We start from the raw sequence: 15780 nt of genomic DNA, 5'->3' as shown, positions 1-15780 counted from the left end.
CCAACCACTGATGCTAATTATCTCAATGTGAGCAGTTCCTCTCTCCAGTAAGTTGTGTGTAGCAATAAGTGATCTCCCCCTGTTCTCCTGTATTTTTCATCATGTTTAGTGCAATACCATAACCCTTGAATAACACTATGGGACCCGCATGAAGTGCAACTAGTGATGCTTGAAGTGCTCCCAAGAAGCAGAGAAAAGTCATGACATTACAAGAAAAAGTTGAATTGCTTGATATGCACCATAGACTGAGGTCCGCAGTTGAGGTTGCTCGTCATTTCAAACAGATGATATAAATTTACAGTATTGATAAATACAGTACAGTACAGTAAATGTATTTTCTTTTCCTTTTGATTTTCTTAATAACATTTTTTCTCTTCCTTACTTTAAGAGTACAATACATAACACACATAACATACAAAATATGTATTAATCAACAATTTATGTTATTGATAAAGCTTCTCATCAACAGTAGGCTATTACTAGTTAAGTTTGGGGGGAATTAAAAGTTATACATAGATTTTCAGCTGTGTGAGGAGTGGGTGCCCCTAACCCCTGTGCTGTTCAAGATTCAAGTATATATCCACGAAGAGTACGAAAGCAAAAGAGGAAACCAGTTCTGTGGAGAAATGAAAGAAATGATTAAACTGAGCATAAAGATCAATACAGTTCTAATGAAGGAGCAAATTTAGCTAAGCTGTCTAGCATCTGTGCGTAAAGAAAATATGATGGTTGGTCTATCCTCTATATTAGCTGAAAAAAGAAGGCATTTTAATTCTTCAGGGGAAATATAGGTTTTCCTGGCTAAGTTCTAATAAATATATGAATGTAACACAAGTCAGAGAGGTACATGATAAATAATGTCCTGACAATCGCTCTATAGGGAAAGCAGACAACTCTTTCTTGTGATTACTTTGGTAGAAGCTGAGGATTTAGCATTAAATTAGTATGAAGGAACAAAGAGCAAATACTCTGATTTCAAATAATTTTCTCTTGGTTTAAGTTCATCTGCATATAGAATTTAGAAAAATTTCAAAAGTGTTGTGTAACGCACACTTTTATTTGTACTATTTTTACAGCAAATGGTACATGTTTATGTAAAAAAATAAAAATAATTAAAATTTAAATTGCATTCCTACTGACATGTCCCCATACCACCATTTAAATTTGTTATGTATCCATTCCTTCAGATTGTCTTCAATTTTTTTCTCAACCCCTTACACATATATAAACATTGAGCTTTATTTTTATAAATATTATACTATACAAATACTCTTTAATTTGCATTATTCCTGCAATATATTATTTCTCTCTTATATTCTAATTTCCAATGGCATTATTTTTTCTGGCAAAGCTTTTGATAGAATCTAGAGGGGAAAAGGTAAAGATAAACTATTTTGACAAGTGGATAAAAACATGGGCTTTAGAATCTGACCTTCTGGCAGTTGTGGCTTCCAGGATCAATAATTGTGTAATCTTGGACAAATAAGTGTATCAAATTAAGACTCAATTTCCTCATCTGTGAAATGGGGGTGATAGTAGCACATAACCTCTCTACAGTATATTCAATAAGATTAAATAAAATACATACAAAGTATAAAAACAGCACCTGCACAGAGAAAGAGCCCATTTTAAGGCCTTTCAATGCTGACCTTCTAGATTATTGACTTAGGGGAGCACTATGTTTTAGAAGCCTAACTATTTGATGGTAGGTATGATGTTCTATTGAGAAACTTGAGAAGGGCACTCCACCCCCACACAGGTTCCTCAAATAAAGCTCCATTTTATCCTGAAGGGAGACTTGGATTTTCTCCAGAATCTTTATAAAAATTTTGCAAAAAGACTCATCACCGTAAACCACCAAATATGGCACCAATAGTTCTGAAGTGAACAATTTTCCGAGATACTCGGCCCCAGTCTGCCGCAAAGTGCAAATGCAGTGGGAGTCGTCCTCTCACTGGCCTCAGAGGACCTCTGGCCCAGCCCAGGTGGCTCAGAAGCCAGTGAGCACTGGGCCTAAGAAGACCCCCACCTGCTCACCCAATGGCAGCTCCTGCCAGCTCAGCTGGGCTGGGTCTGGGGTCCCTGGGTCACCACATGGCCCCTTCCCACAGGGCATTAGAGGCCACTTCTGCATCTCTGGCACTTTCTGTTAGAGCAACACGGGTTCCTCCATGGGTGGCTGGATGCAGCCACCAGTGTATTCCCTTCCCTAAGAGTGGGGCCTCCCCAAGAGCTGACTCTGCACCTCCTCCTTAGCCCTCATGGGGCCCCAAGACATCTGAGAGTGTTGGATGTAAGTGCGAAATAAAGAAATCCTCCCAGAAAAAAAAATTATCGGCCTCAGAAAAGGAAATCTCAAAATGGCCCCATGGGATTACTAGTCACAGTTGGTTAAGATTTTATACAGAGATGATCTCATTTGACCCCTATGAAGTCTCTGTAAGGTGAAAATTATTTTATAACGAATTTTAGCACCTCCCATGCCCTTTATGTTCAGTTTGACTTATTGAAGCTTTTGGACTCTAAGGACATGGAAGTAATAAGACATCCAATGGACTGTCAGGACTCTGAGCTCATTTGAATCCTGCTATGCTCAATCTGGGAAGCTCATACTGGTGTACAATGCAGCAGTTTACAAAGCAATCCCAATGGGGTTGTGTACTAGCTGCTTGTTTGTTTGCAAGTGCAATTCCAGATGTTGATTTTTCATCTAGTCATCCCTTGCTAGTTTGGTGTCGTGTTGCCTTAGAGACGGTTTTCTCTATGTGTTATCCCTTGACAATTGATGTCAACCAGAGTCTTCCTTATCATCATGCGGAGATGGAAGACAGAACCAACAAGCAGTTGGACATTTTCTTAGCTCGTCCTGCTTGGAATTTCCTTCTCCAGAAGCTTCCTCAGGCCGTGTTTTAACTCATGCTAAGACATAGCTCATGTCAATTTAAAAAAAGAAAGCTCAGACATCCAGAGTAGAAAGAGTATCTGATAACCTTTTCCTCCTTACTTTCTGCATTTTATCCTTCTCACTCTCCTCCTCTCTTCTCTTCACTTACCCTCCTCTCTTCAGTCCATTCCATTCCATTCTAGTTTAATCTAGTCTAGTCTAGTCTAGTCTATCCTCCCTCACTCCTCCCTTTCCCATCTGCCCCCTCCATCTCTCTCCATCTTACATGTTAGTAACACACACAAACACACACACACAAACACACACACTTAACTTTTCCTCAGAAATCTCAGAGCAAACTCGTTGGAAATGCTTAAGGCTAAATCAAAAGTGAATAAATGTTTCCTTTACCAGGAACTTTAACTTTTTCTTTGAAGTTTAATTTAGTTCCTGAATGTTAAAGATGATATATTTGATATCTGTAAATCTGTCTGTACTCGTCTGTGCATGTGAATATATATACATGAGCAAAAATGAAAAAAAGAAAATAAAATCCCCCCAACTTCTGCTTTGACTGCAAGATTAGAGGTTCTAACTTCTTGATTATTCCTTAACAAGAACATTTTAGAGAAATCAGTATCTTTTGTCCTCATTCCATATAGATTACTGCAGTTTGCAGACAGCCCTTTTTGCATATTATGTAAATAGAAAGTTACATTAACAACACTGTAGGTAATGTAGGAACATTTTTTTTAATTTCTCTTTTTTTCTTGTAAAAAGAGCTTCTGATTAAGAGCTGTGAATGCTGTTCATATTTAATTCCTTGCTGACTCCCCAAGTACTGTCTGGGATGCCTCAAATACTTTTTGTAAAACCATTAGTATTTGGCACTACCCATCCCAAAAAGATCACAAGTTAGCCCAATGGACAATGTAGAATTTTGAATATATCCTGCTCTGAGTTACCTAGGTGAGAGTTAAAGTGTGTATGCTGGCAGGTGGGTTATCAAAATAAAATCTAACATCCATAGGTAGCATTTTTATGTAAGTGTTGGGAATATGAGAGGTGGTGGGAGGAAGCAGAATCTCAGAGCACTTCAGAGCTGGATAAATAAGCTCTAACTTCAACAGAGAACAGGAGGGAGTGGGAGAGGGAAAGAGAGCCTCGATGCTCTTTACAGGGTGTGTCAAGTTATACAGACACAAATAGAGTCAGCGTTTTGGTGATGCATGCTATGAATTTTGAAAAATATTAGAATAATGAAATGCTGCTCGGTAGCTGATTACAACACATGATAGGTTCACAAAGAGATGCATAAACCTATCCTAAAATTTATCCCAAGGACAATGCAACAGTAGTTAAAAAAAATCTTCACCTTAGAGTGACCTTAATTGTTACTGGAAACAAAATATTCAGCCTTCAAAGTACATTGGTGGCCCCGGCCCCTGACTCAACAGAAATGCTAGAGACAATGTCCTGCCCCACCACTGACTTTCTCAGGTCCCTAAAATCTATAGAAGTGAATAATCTACCAGCTTTCCTGCAAATATGACTTCCACCTTAACACAGAGAAGAAAATTGCTCTGTTGAATTCAGAAGAAGTATCTGATTATAGTTCATAAAGCTACAAAAAATTATATGGTTTCATCAGTTTATGAGACTGTCTCACCTTAAGAAGTCAGTAAAATTTCTCTCCTTGAGAAAATAGAGTTTATAATGTTTCTATACAATCAGTGTTGAATGGATTCCTCCATGCTCTTTTTGGAAATGTTTGTTGTGATAGCATGTGACACAATTTACTTATTATTGTGGCAGTAGGAGTTTAATGTGATTGAAAGCCATCAAAAGGCATAGCATCTGAATGTCAAACATGACTTGTATCTATAATTCCAGACGACGATTTGGATGCCTGTTGATTCTCTTCCTCATTCACAATGATTTTTCCCCCCTTTCCACTAAGTGGCACTGTGTTATTTGCATTTTTCTGTTCAGGTCAAAATACCCAAACATTTGGAACGCTGGTGTGAAAACCAGTTTAAAGCTTTGTTGTAAATTTCTACTAAATAGATTGGGATAGGAAAAAAGCTGCAATTAAATTTTTAAATTTTTATAAGAAAAAATCTTCTATGAAGCTTTCTCTTTTCTGTATTTAACTCTTTCCCACTTTTTCTTTCCAAATTCATTAGCCTCCAAATAAGCACACCATATTATATATGTCGAAGGAAGTTTTATTTAGACTTATAAGGGCTGATCTATTCCCATACTGTTTAAATTAATGTTCAAAAAAGAATTCAAACCACATTCTAACATTTGGACTATGTAAGAAGGAAACAGATTTTTTGGGGAAAAAAAGATGTTGTTTTAGCTAGGCAGAATGGGCTGTAGGAACATAGACACGTGCAGACTGAATTTCTAAATGTGTGTATTATCTGATAAGATCTGTGCTGCTCATGTGTCAATTCAGAAAGTAAATGAGTACACGAGCAGATTTTTTTCTTTCCTCTTTTTTTCTCTCTATCCCTTCCTTTTTTCCTTCCTTCCTTTTTATTTTATTTTATTTTTTCACTTTTTCCATTCTCCTGCTTCCTTTCCTCTAATAGTATAGGATTTACTTTTATCTCAGCCACCTGCAGCCTAAGGCTTGGAAACATTCTGGTTCTTCACTAACTGGTGACATTTCAGACCAAATTAGCCCCAGAAATGCAAGGTGACTTTAATAATAAACTAGAGCTTTGAAATAGAATAGCCTGGATTTGCATCAGGTGTAACATTTTGAGAATTCAGTTCTGATTGCCCCCTCCAAATACAACACACCATTGACAGGCAGAATGCTTTGTCAGGTTGGCATCTATACAATCAGGCTATATTTAAAAAATCATGAACAAAAACAAAGTTACTGACTTTGTACGTGAGTGACCACCTTTAGTTTTCATTAGAACAGATTTTTCCAGCTTCTCAAGTGCAGCAAAAACACTGCTAGATAAAGAAGGACAGATACAACCTTAGAAAGAACTGTGAGGCCAGAATTCTGTGCATGTATGTGACTGTGTGTGTGTGTGTGTGTGTGTGTGTGTGTGTGTGTGTGTGTGTGTTGCGGAGGGTTCTTTTTGAAACTAATATATTACATTCCAATTAGCCAGCTTTTAGCAGTTACTTTCTTTGGTGTTTTGGCTTCTATTTGTAGCATGTATGGTAATATACTTTTTCTCATAAATGAAGTGTATTTTTTAATTAGAAAAATAAAAGAAATTAGTGAGCCAGAAAAATGTCAGTCTACCTTTTTTAAAAATACATCACCTTTTAGAGAATAGCACCACTCTGTCTTCTTTATACAAGCTATCATAGCATTTTCCTTTAAAACTAGCTAACATTCAAGAGCAGATGAATTTGTAGACTTCCTCAGACAAATGGATTGCAGAGAACCTGGAACAGCATTGAAACCAGCACCATGCCATGAGCTAGTGTTACTGGGGAGGGGGAACTGTCCCAATGTCTTCACATGAAGACAAAGGCTGGTGAAGTGGTGGCGAGTTGGCATGCTTTCCTTAGCATATATTAATCCTTTGGAATAATCTGTAAACCAAAAGAACTGTATCAGGGACATTTTGGTTTATTTACAATAGACTTGTGAAGAGTCGCAAGCCATTGTTGGATTCAAACGAACCCAAGTAACCTATATGGTTTTCTTCAAGTTAGCTTCTCCCAAACTTGCTTGGCCTTGCATCCCTTTTTGTTAACCACATGTATTTCACTCCCAATGGACTAGTTCGACAGTCAAGGTAGACTATATTATGCTGAGGTAATGAAGAGCCTCCCAGATGTCAATAATTTATTTCAATAAAGATTTGTCTATTTCTTACATCATGATCCATGTTCAGCATGTCCTTAGGGATCAGCAGGAGTGCTGTGTTCATGGACCAAAACTGAAGAAACAGCCATCATATGAAGCAGGCCAGTTGCTGTGCTAGAGGGAAAACAGAAAGCTCAAGAATATTCCACCCAAACACCAACCTCTAGGTGCCCTGAATCCGATGCGACTCACAGCACTTCTGATCACAATTAATCGTGCAGAACTAGTCATATGGTTTCATCCAAACACAAGAGGACAGGAAATGTAATCCCAACATATGCCCAAAAGGCAGAGATCCTAAAATAATTTGGGAACAGTACTAATGACTACCATACATAGTATTTTTCAGAATATATTTTAAGACTTCCTGGACAACTTATTATGTCTCTTACATGCTCCAAATCTCATTGTTGTGCATTTTTCCAAGATCAAGTAGAGTTTTACCTGAAAGAAAGAGGAGATATGGCAATCCACCACACTGAAAATACTCCAATTACATGTGAAAAATACCTTTTTACATTTGAGCTTCATAAAAACCCTATTGTATGTGTTGGGCAAAGATTATGATAAGCCATTTTTTTCATGAGAAATTGAAAGGTGAGTGAAATGACCCTTCTGAGTTGATATAGTATTCAAATGGTTTTTGTAAATCAGAAGGAAACACTGGGAGATGGGAAATGTGAACAGGTTCAAATCCTGAGACAGTTGAGCTAGCAAGAAGTATCACTGCAATTCAGTGTTATTCTGAATTCAACCAGATTTATCCAGGACTGGTACCAGGGTTGGAGAGATTATTGAACAAAAATATAGTGAGAAATAAAGCTCACTAACAAAAATGTTAAAAAAAAAAAAAAAAACAAAGTTTTGGTGAGGTGCCAAGAGGTGACAACTTGCTTCATAAATATCTTGAGAGCTTCTGGCCACTCAAAGCAACGAGCACTGAATCATTAAAGAAAAAATTCATGCAGTGACATCAAAAAGAAGATTTTAACCTGTCATTTCAGCCTCAAAAAGGACAGTTAAAAGTCAAATAAAAAATAAATTCTGCATTTTTAATGTGCTGTTGGGCTCCTATTGAGGAAGATAAATTCTGATTTATTGTTGTCTGCCTCAGAAAGAAGATGGCAGCACAGAATGACATTTTATAGCTTTGTTTTGGTTTGATAGTGTAGGTGGGGGTACCAGGCTGTAGGAGAGGGTATGCCATGACAGACACTAGCAAGCCACAAGCCACATCTCATTACCCATTTCCACGTCCTGCCTCACCTCCATCTCCCCCAACCCCTAAATCTACCATAATTAGTCTTGTGATGCTTACATTGCACCAGCCACACGCCTGAGGCATTATCTCCTATCTGTGGTATTATGTGCTGCAATCCCACAGCTAAATGTGGTAACCCAAATTTCACAGAGACGCTGTAGCAGGCTTGCTGAGATAACCCATCTTCGTATGTGGAGTGCCAGGTCACACGGAGCCTGTAGGCTTGGAGTGCTATGGATGCTTTGTGTAGCTTCTTCCTACGCACCCTATAGCTTACCCATCCTTCCAGAGATCACAGGAACCCTAAATAGCAAATATGGCATCCTAACTAGAACACCACCTGTTTTGTGCAAGTGTACATGGGCTTCTGCCACCCGGCTGCTTCTCTCTCCCTCGCTCTCTCTCTCTCTCTCTCTTTTGGTGGAGAAGAGGCAAAGTTTAGGGTCCATCTCTGTTGTCTGCTGACTAAATATACATAAAACTGGTAGATATAGGCGCATTGTCTATCCTCAGGCCAGTAGTACCTGTGCCATCTACATAAACTCAGTGACCTACATATATCTCTCACATATGTTCCTTTGAACATTTTACATATGCTTGCAGGTGCTGGGATCCTGGGCAATAAAGATCGTTGTTTGACAAGCCTCTTTGTTCCACATTTCAGAATATCTGTGGCTTTTTGTTGTCAAAAGAGATATATTCTTTTGTCTCTCTCTCTCTCTCTCTCTCTCTCTCTCCCCGTCTCTCTCTCTGGTGTGGGATTGCTTAGAAGCATGCAGGTTTTGACATATGCTTTTACCCGAAAATGTATCTGCTCCTGCTGCTTTATTGGACCCCCTAATTACCTGTAAAAAAAAAATAATAAATTGGGCAGGTGTTTGCTCTTCCAGTTGATTAATTGACAATGATTTCACTACAATTGACGGCAGAAAGCTAGGAAGCTGTGGGTTGGGGTTCATCAGCTTGAGAGGACAATTTACAAAAAGCTAAAATTGCCGGAAAACTATATGTTTTTCATTTCAGGCTTGGAAATGTCTTAGTCCCAGTATTGAGCCCTGTCACATATATAATTCTCTGTTTTATATACATGAAACTCTGGAGCTGATAAAATGAGCTTAGGAATATTTTTTTTTCCCTAAGTGAAAAAGATCACCCAGATCAGTCACTATTATGTGTTGAAAGAAGTGCATTGCAGCAGGAACAGTTAAGTCTGATGTAAACTTGACCATGCTTTTTCACTATGTCATTGGTGTTTTGCTTTTCAATTTACCAGTATCAGCAGCAGTAGCAGCCAGCCTCAGATGGTCTCTGAGGACCATACTTCCTAGAACATTAGCATAGTGAGGTTGGGGGGATTCCATATTAATTTTTTTATAGCTTCAAAGAAAAACACACGGTATTTTCATACTGGTGAGTGAATAAAAATACACTAAAAAATAAAGAGATTTAAATTTCAGAAACAGACAAAACCAAGCACACTCATATTTGATCAATATTAAAACTTTCCAGGTCTTTCAGGGATCCTAGTAACATACAGAATACATGAAATATTGAGATTTTATTATTTTAATTAAGAGTCCTGGGCATAAAGCATAATTTCAGATTACCAGGTTTTTAGGATAGGAATAGATTGGCTAACAGAATTTTCCATGAAAAAGAAAGTGGTGAACTATGTAAAATAAGTTAGATTCAAGGTTTGGCTGGAGTTCAGGCCATATTTTTATGTTGATCCTTAGAACTCATTCATTCACTCTATTTTTATTTTACAGCTGAGCTTGTAAGCATGAATAATGTAGATACACAAATAGCATAGAAAGTGACTGTAGCCAGGAGGTAGTGAGAGAGAGAAAAGAGTCCACATTTCCTGAAAACAACTCCAAACAGGAAAGACATTTCATGCTTTTTAAAAGACAATAACAAATAAAGAAGGCTTATCAGTAATGCTTATCAACTCAATGCATCCATTGGAATATTTTTTTTCTAAACATAGCTATTAGAAGCCAACTTACAAAGAATTAATTTGACCTTTTAATGGTATTTTTTAACTAATCAAATTTATAAGAGAAAAATAATGATATTCTAGAATCATATTACTGAAAGCACAAAACTGATGTCCTCTCCTTGTCTTTAAAGAACCCCTCAACATATGATATCAATTCAAAATATTTTAAAGAAACATTTCAACAAGCCTAGCAGGTTATTTAATAAACAATGAGTATAAGAACTCTTTCTTAAATGTTTACATAGAGAAATTATATTATCCTTCACTATAATGAAAAGGTACAAAGTGGGGATTTTTAAATATTGTGTATTTTCAGCAAATGGCTTTGGGCACTGTATCTATTATTTGAGATAGCTATTCTTGGCTATAAAACTTCCTCATGTTATTTTGATATTCTGATTTGCCAAGTAGATAAAGGGTCCAATTCTAACTTGTCCTTTCATAAGAAAGAATAAAAAATACACAGAAGTACTTCATTGAAAATTTTTTTTATGGAGAGAGCATGAGTTTCCTTCCCTTGCTTTAGGGAAAAAAAAAAAAAAATATATATATATATATATATATATATGCACACATTAACCTTACTGAAGTATTTGTATAGTCAGTTTCTTTTCAGCTTTAAAAATTCAGATTGAATATGCCTCTCTCTAATAACTTTATAAGCCACCTCTCTGCTGTTATAACATTGGTTAAGTAAAACAGACATTTGCTGTAAGCCTGAATGATCTGAGGGCATTAGGCTTCTGTGCCCTAGTCCAGTGTGTTCTTAAAAATTAAGACTTTCCTAAGGAAATAGCAACAATTCCCAAACTCTAACAGTAAATTACAATACTAACAATAATGTATTTTATACAGGGGAATTAATCTAACTGTCTCAAGAACACACACACACCACACACACACACACACACACACACACACAATGACCACTCACACAGCTTTCCAAAGGTGGCACAAATCAAATTAACTTTTAAAAAGGCATGGAGAGGATGGCAATCGAGAACTTCTTAAAGAAAATATAGGCTTCTTTTTAATAAAATTCTCCATTTCCCAAGTTCTACCTAAGCACCTTGATTGCTTTATGTATTAAACTGTGTATACTCAACTCCTGCTCTGGATAGGCTGTGAGTCGGGAAAGACACAAAGCAGACGGGCATATCCCAGCTGTAAAATTGCACACTGTATCATAAGTGAGCAATCTAGACTACCTACTTCATCCCCTTCTGCCAAAATATTGCACTTTCTCTTTCAATAAAGATGTTTTATAATGGCAATGAGGTGCTGTAACTCATGAAGTTTCTGCTGCTTACTTGCTCTCTGTGTCCTCTAACTCCCACTCTATCATGAGAGCATATGTTGTATCTCTGTCATGAATTATTATTTGACGATTCCATGTTGAAATTTGCACTTGGAAGGCAGTTTCCCCACCCTCATTGCAAAGATTCCTTCTTATTCTTAGAAGGTCCATATTGTCTAATGGCTTCCATGCTGTAAAACAATTCCTCAGGTGCTGCATCCAGGGACTTGGTCTCCTAAATTCTCAATTAGCAAAACCATCCTGAACTTATATAGGTACCTAAGGTGCTGTGCCTCTTTGTTTTGAAATAACCATTTGTGTACACTATATTCAAGAATGAGATTTGCTCTTCCATGAGCGAACTCAATTGCAAAACATTTCAGTTGGCAATGATAAAAATTTCACTGGCATGAAGTGGGGGAAGAGGCATCTAGTTTTTCATGCATTGCCTTCTACCTTTCTCCCTAATAATAAATTTAGTGGATGGAGAGTAATAATATGCATTTTGTTTTAGTCTTTGTGATTCTGACTTTCATCAAGAGGATTCCAAACTATTCCCTGGTGGGTAGATTTTTCTTTCAAGTTAACATTTGGTGGTTCTCTCTTAACAGTGGTGTATCAGAGCTGGTTCATACTGGTTCACGAGAACCAAACAGGCACACTACTTCTCCATTGTACTTTTGGTAGACAGCTAGTTAGCTTGAAATAAGCTATTGTGAGAGAATTTACACTACAGAAATCAATAAATGCCATAAATCAGGGCTTTCTTGGGAGACAACTGGGGTTAGTTGCTAAACAGTTACCAACACACCAACACCACCTACCTAGTAAATAAGGTATTCTAAAGGTGCCAAAAGTACCATAAATAGCAGTCCTAGAATGAAAGTGGCTAACCTCTAGTTGTAAAGGTAACACATAAAATAAGGTAAAAAATAGTTTAGGTAATTAGCAGAAAAGACGTTATGTTGGCAGTATAACTTATTAGCTAAGGACCCAGGCTTGCTTCAATTTGCATTGGTCCCCTTGCTAGTTGAATACCCATCAGCAACTCACTCACTTCTCTGAACCTCAGTTTAATTTACTGTAAAATGGAAATAAAAGTTAGTTTCCTCATGTGGTGGTTTTGAGGATTGATTGAGATGATGAATGTATATACTGGTTGCTTGGCACATACTGAGGGCTCAATACATTTTGGCCATTATTATTAAAGACAGGTAGTTGAAAAATTGTCAGCCTCATCTTAGTTGCAGTTGCTTATCTACCTAATTCCAACTATGCATGCCTTCTTTATTGTCATCAGGTGTACCAGGTTTGTTCTGGCCTCAGCCTTTGAATCTGTTTTTCCTTCTGACTGAAAATCTCTCCCGTGGAATTTTGCCTGGTTGGCTCTTCTCATTATTCTAGCATCAATTCAGATGTTAACTATTCAAAGAGGACTTCCTTATTCACTCTTCCTTGGCCACGCACTCTCTCACCCACCTGGTCATCATGTCCCAGATTTTCCTGTTCCATACTTCTATAGAAGTTATCATCATAAGAAGTTTCTGCTTTGTTTGGTTGTTTTTAACTATCTCTCTTACTGAATCAAAGACCCATGAAAGCAGCAACCTCATTCGTCTTTTCCTTTGTGTAATCCCAAGCACCAGGAATAATGCCTGGCATGTGGTAGGCATGCAATAAATATCAGTGAATGAATGAACAAATAAATGGTGACTTTGGAGCCAAAATGGTGAATTCACTACTTAGGTGGCAGGCTGAACTACAATTCTATTTTTAGTCCAATTAAGGGTTGTTTTAGATAATAAAATAGCAATATTTATGGATCCACAGGAGGTAAACAAAAAGTTCATTAATGCTCTGGATAAATAAAGGAGTGAGCAATAGAAAATCTATTGACATATTTAATCAGGAAACTGTGAAAACAACTAGACATAGCTGATTTTGTGAGGCATGGAAAGATTGGATTCAGAATAACTTGATTGGGTAGATTTTTAAAAATATTATATACACACTGCTAAAGGTTCATTTCTGTGATTTTAGCATAATGATTGGAAATAAGAAAGTGGTATTTAAATTCCCAATCATTAACCATCCTGATTATTATATTTTGAATGGGAGGGAAGATATAATGTGAACTAGCCTTCTTGGTATGCAAGAGTTTCCATAGACTTCTGTGCAGGTGTGTGAGTGAGACTGTTTTCTCCCTCATGGTATTTGTCTGAGCATACAAAGAGGGGGTGAGGAGTGCTGAAGAAACAAAGACAGAATAAACCAGTTAGCACAAATATTTTTAATGCTTGTGGTATCAAATAATGAATTAAGCATTTCTATGTGAAGGGATATTTTTTAAGGATCATGAGAGGTTGGAAGAGCTTTAAAAAATACCACTCTAAAAGTGAAGGACTTTAATTAATAGAAAAAATATTTGCTATATATTACACTTACACATAGGATTAGGAAAAGTGTTACGGAGTAAGAAATAGAATTTTAGCATAGGCATGTATTTCTTGCCTTATTGAGGAAAAGACATTTTATAAGTGGAAGCCAAACTATAAATGCAAGGTATGTGGATGTAGAGCTCTTTATCTTATATCTGGATTAAATGCTCAAGGTCCTATATTTTTCTTTATTTTTTAGATTAGCTCGGATAGAGGAGGAGGTGACATGCATAATGTTGATAGCATTTTCAATTACATTGTGGATATACAGTAAGATTGAACATTTGAAAGAATTACAGAAACTCCCAGGTATCAGTTGCAGGAGATTTAAAAGGCAGTTATTTAATGCTTTCATGTTTGTGTGTGTGTGTTTATATATGTATATACATACATAATCATCATTATCATCATTCTGAGGCAAATAATTCAGATAGGTACATAGCTATGCATGATTGTTTGGACCTATTTTAATATCTGCATTTAGAATTTTAAGAATTAGTTTCAGATTCTTAAAAATATAAAAGCTCTGGATTTCCTCTGCCAAGTATGTCACAATTGCGCTTACATGGTCTAAAATGCAACAAATTTAGGAGAATGATATTTTATATAAAAACAAACAGGCACTTAACATATGTAATCTATTGTTTACCAAAACATGTAAGCCCATACCTCATACAAATTCTCATGCCCACACTTGTACAAAGGCTACTTCTTATCGTTGTTAATGTATGACACTATGTAGCCAGAGATTGATCTTAAATTAGAGTACACTATGGAGAAACGGCATCTGGTAACAACTTGCCATATGCTAGAAATTTTTAGGTGCTATGTATATTTTATTTCATTTAATCCTCATAACAATTTATATATATAATATATACATATATTATATTTTTGTTTTTTTCCCTCTGTTATCTCCTTATCACGTACATAAAATATACTGACTTTATTATCATAGTTTTTAAGTTATAGGATGTCAAGTAGAAGAGTAAACATTATTCAAGGACTTTGTGTCTTCTTCTGGGGTAAGGATTAGTGCATCTTCTGTTGTGGTTGTAAGCAAAATAGTTGTGTCTTGTTAGGTGGAAGTATGACCTTGTTATTTTCCTTATTTGGAGATTAAGTATGGTTTTAGGACATGTATATGGTTGCCAAGTTAACAAGGGGTAAACTCGTGGTGGTTAATTTTATCTGTCAACGTGACTGAGCCATGGTGCCCAGATACGCGGTCAGACATTCTGAATATTCCTGCTAGGGTGTTTTGGATGAGATTGACATTTAAGTATGCTGACTTTGAGTGAAGCAGATTGCCCTTCATAATGGTGGTGGGCTTCATCCACTCAGTCGGAGGTCTTAATCGAACTAAACACTGACCTTCCCCAAGCAAGAGACAATTCTGTAGCAGACTGCCTTCAGACTTAAACTGCAGCACGGGTGCTTCTGTGGGCCTCCAGTCTGCTAGCCTAGCCCGCCTAATTTAGACTGAACTCATGAGCCTCCATACTCATATGAGCCAATTTATTAAAATAAATCTCATCACACAAACATACACACACACACACCCCCACACACACACACATCACACATCTTATTGGTTCTGTTTCTCTGGAGAGACTGGAATAATAAACAATCCAGTGATGAAGCATACAGAGGTTTAATTGTCCAAGATCATAAAACCAGCAAATAGTGGAATTAGAGTCTGAAGCCACATCTTCTGATGTGAAAGCCAACATTGTTTTGCATCTTTCCCATGATTCTCAGAAAAGGCTTCTAATAATCAACATTTCAACAACTTATTTATTATTGAGTATGCTACTAATTATGATCATTTATTAACCTATAAACACTGGAAGGACAAAAAATATGCCTTAGATATCTTATTTTTTAAGACTAGCACAATTTATAAGGCAGGAACCACCAGAAAACACACGCACACATGCATACAGGGACATACCTCCACCATACACATACACAGGCATATCACACACCCCCGACATTTATCATATCACAAGCATGTATACACTTCCTACAGTATAAATTGTTTAATT

This window comes from Pongo abelii, chromosome 2 (assembly GCF_028885655.2).
Source record: "Pongo abelii isolate AG06213 chromosome 2, NHGRI_mPonAbe1-v2.0_pri, whole genome shotgun sequence".
In the NCBI taxonomy this organism is placed as follows: domain Eukaryota; kingdom Metazoa; phylum Chordata; class Mammalia; order Primates; family Hominidae; genus Pongo; species Pongo abelii.
The sequence above is the reverse complement of the archived record's forward strand: the minus strand, read 5'-3'. Positions refer to the sequence as shown.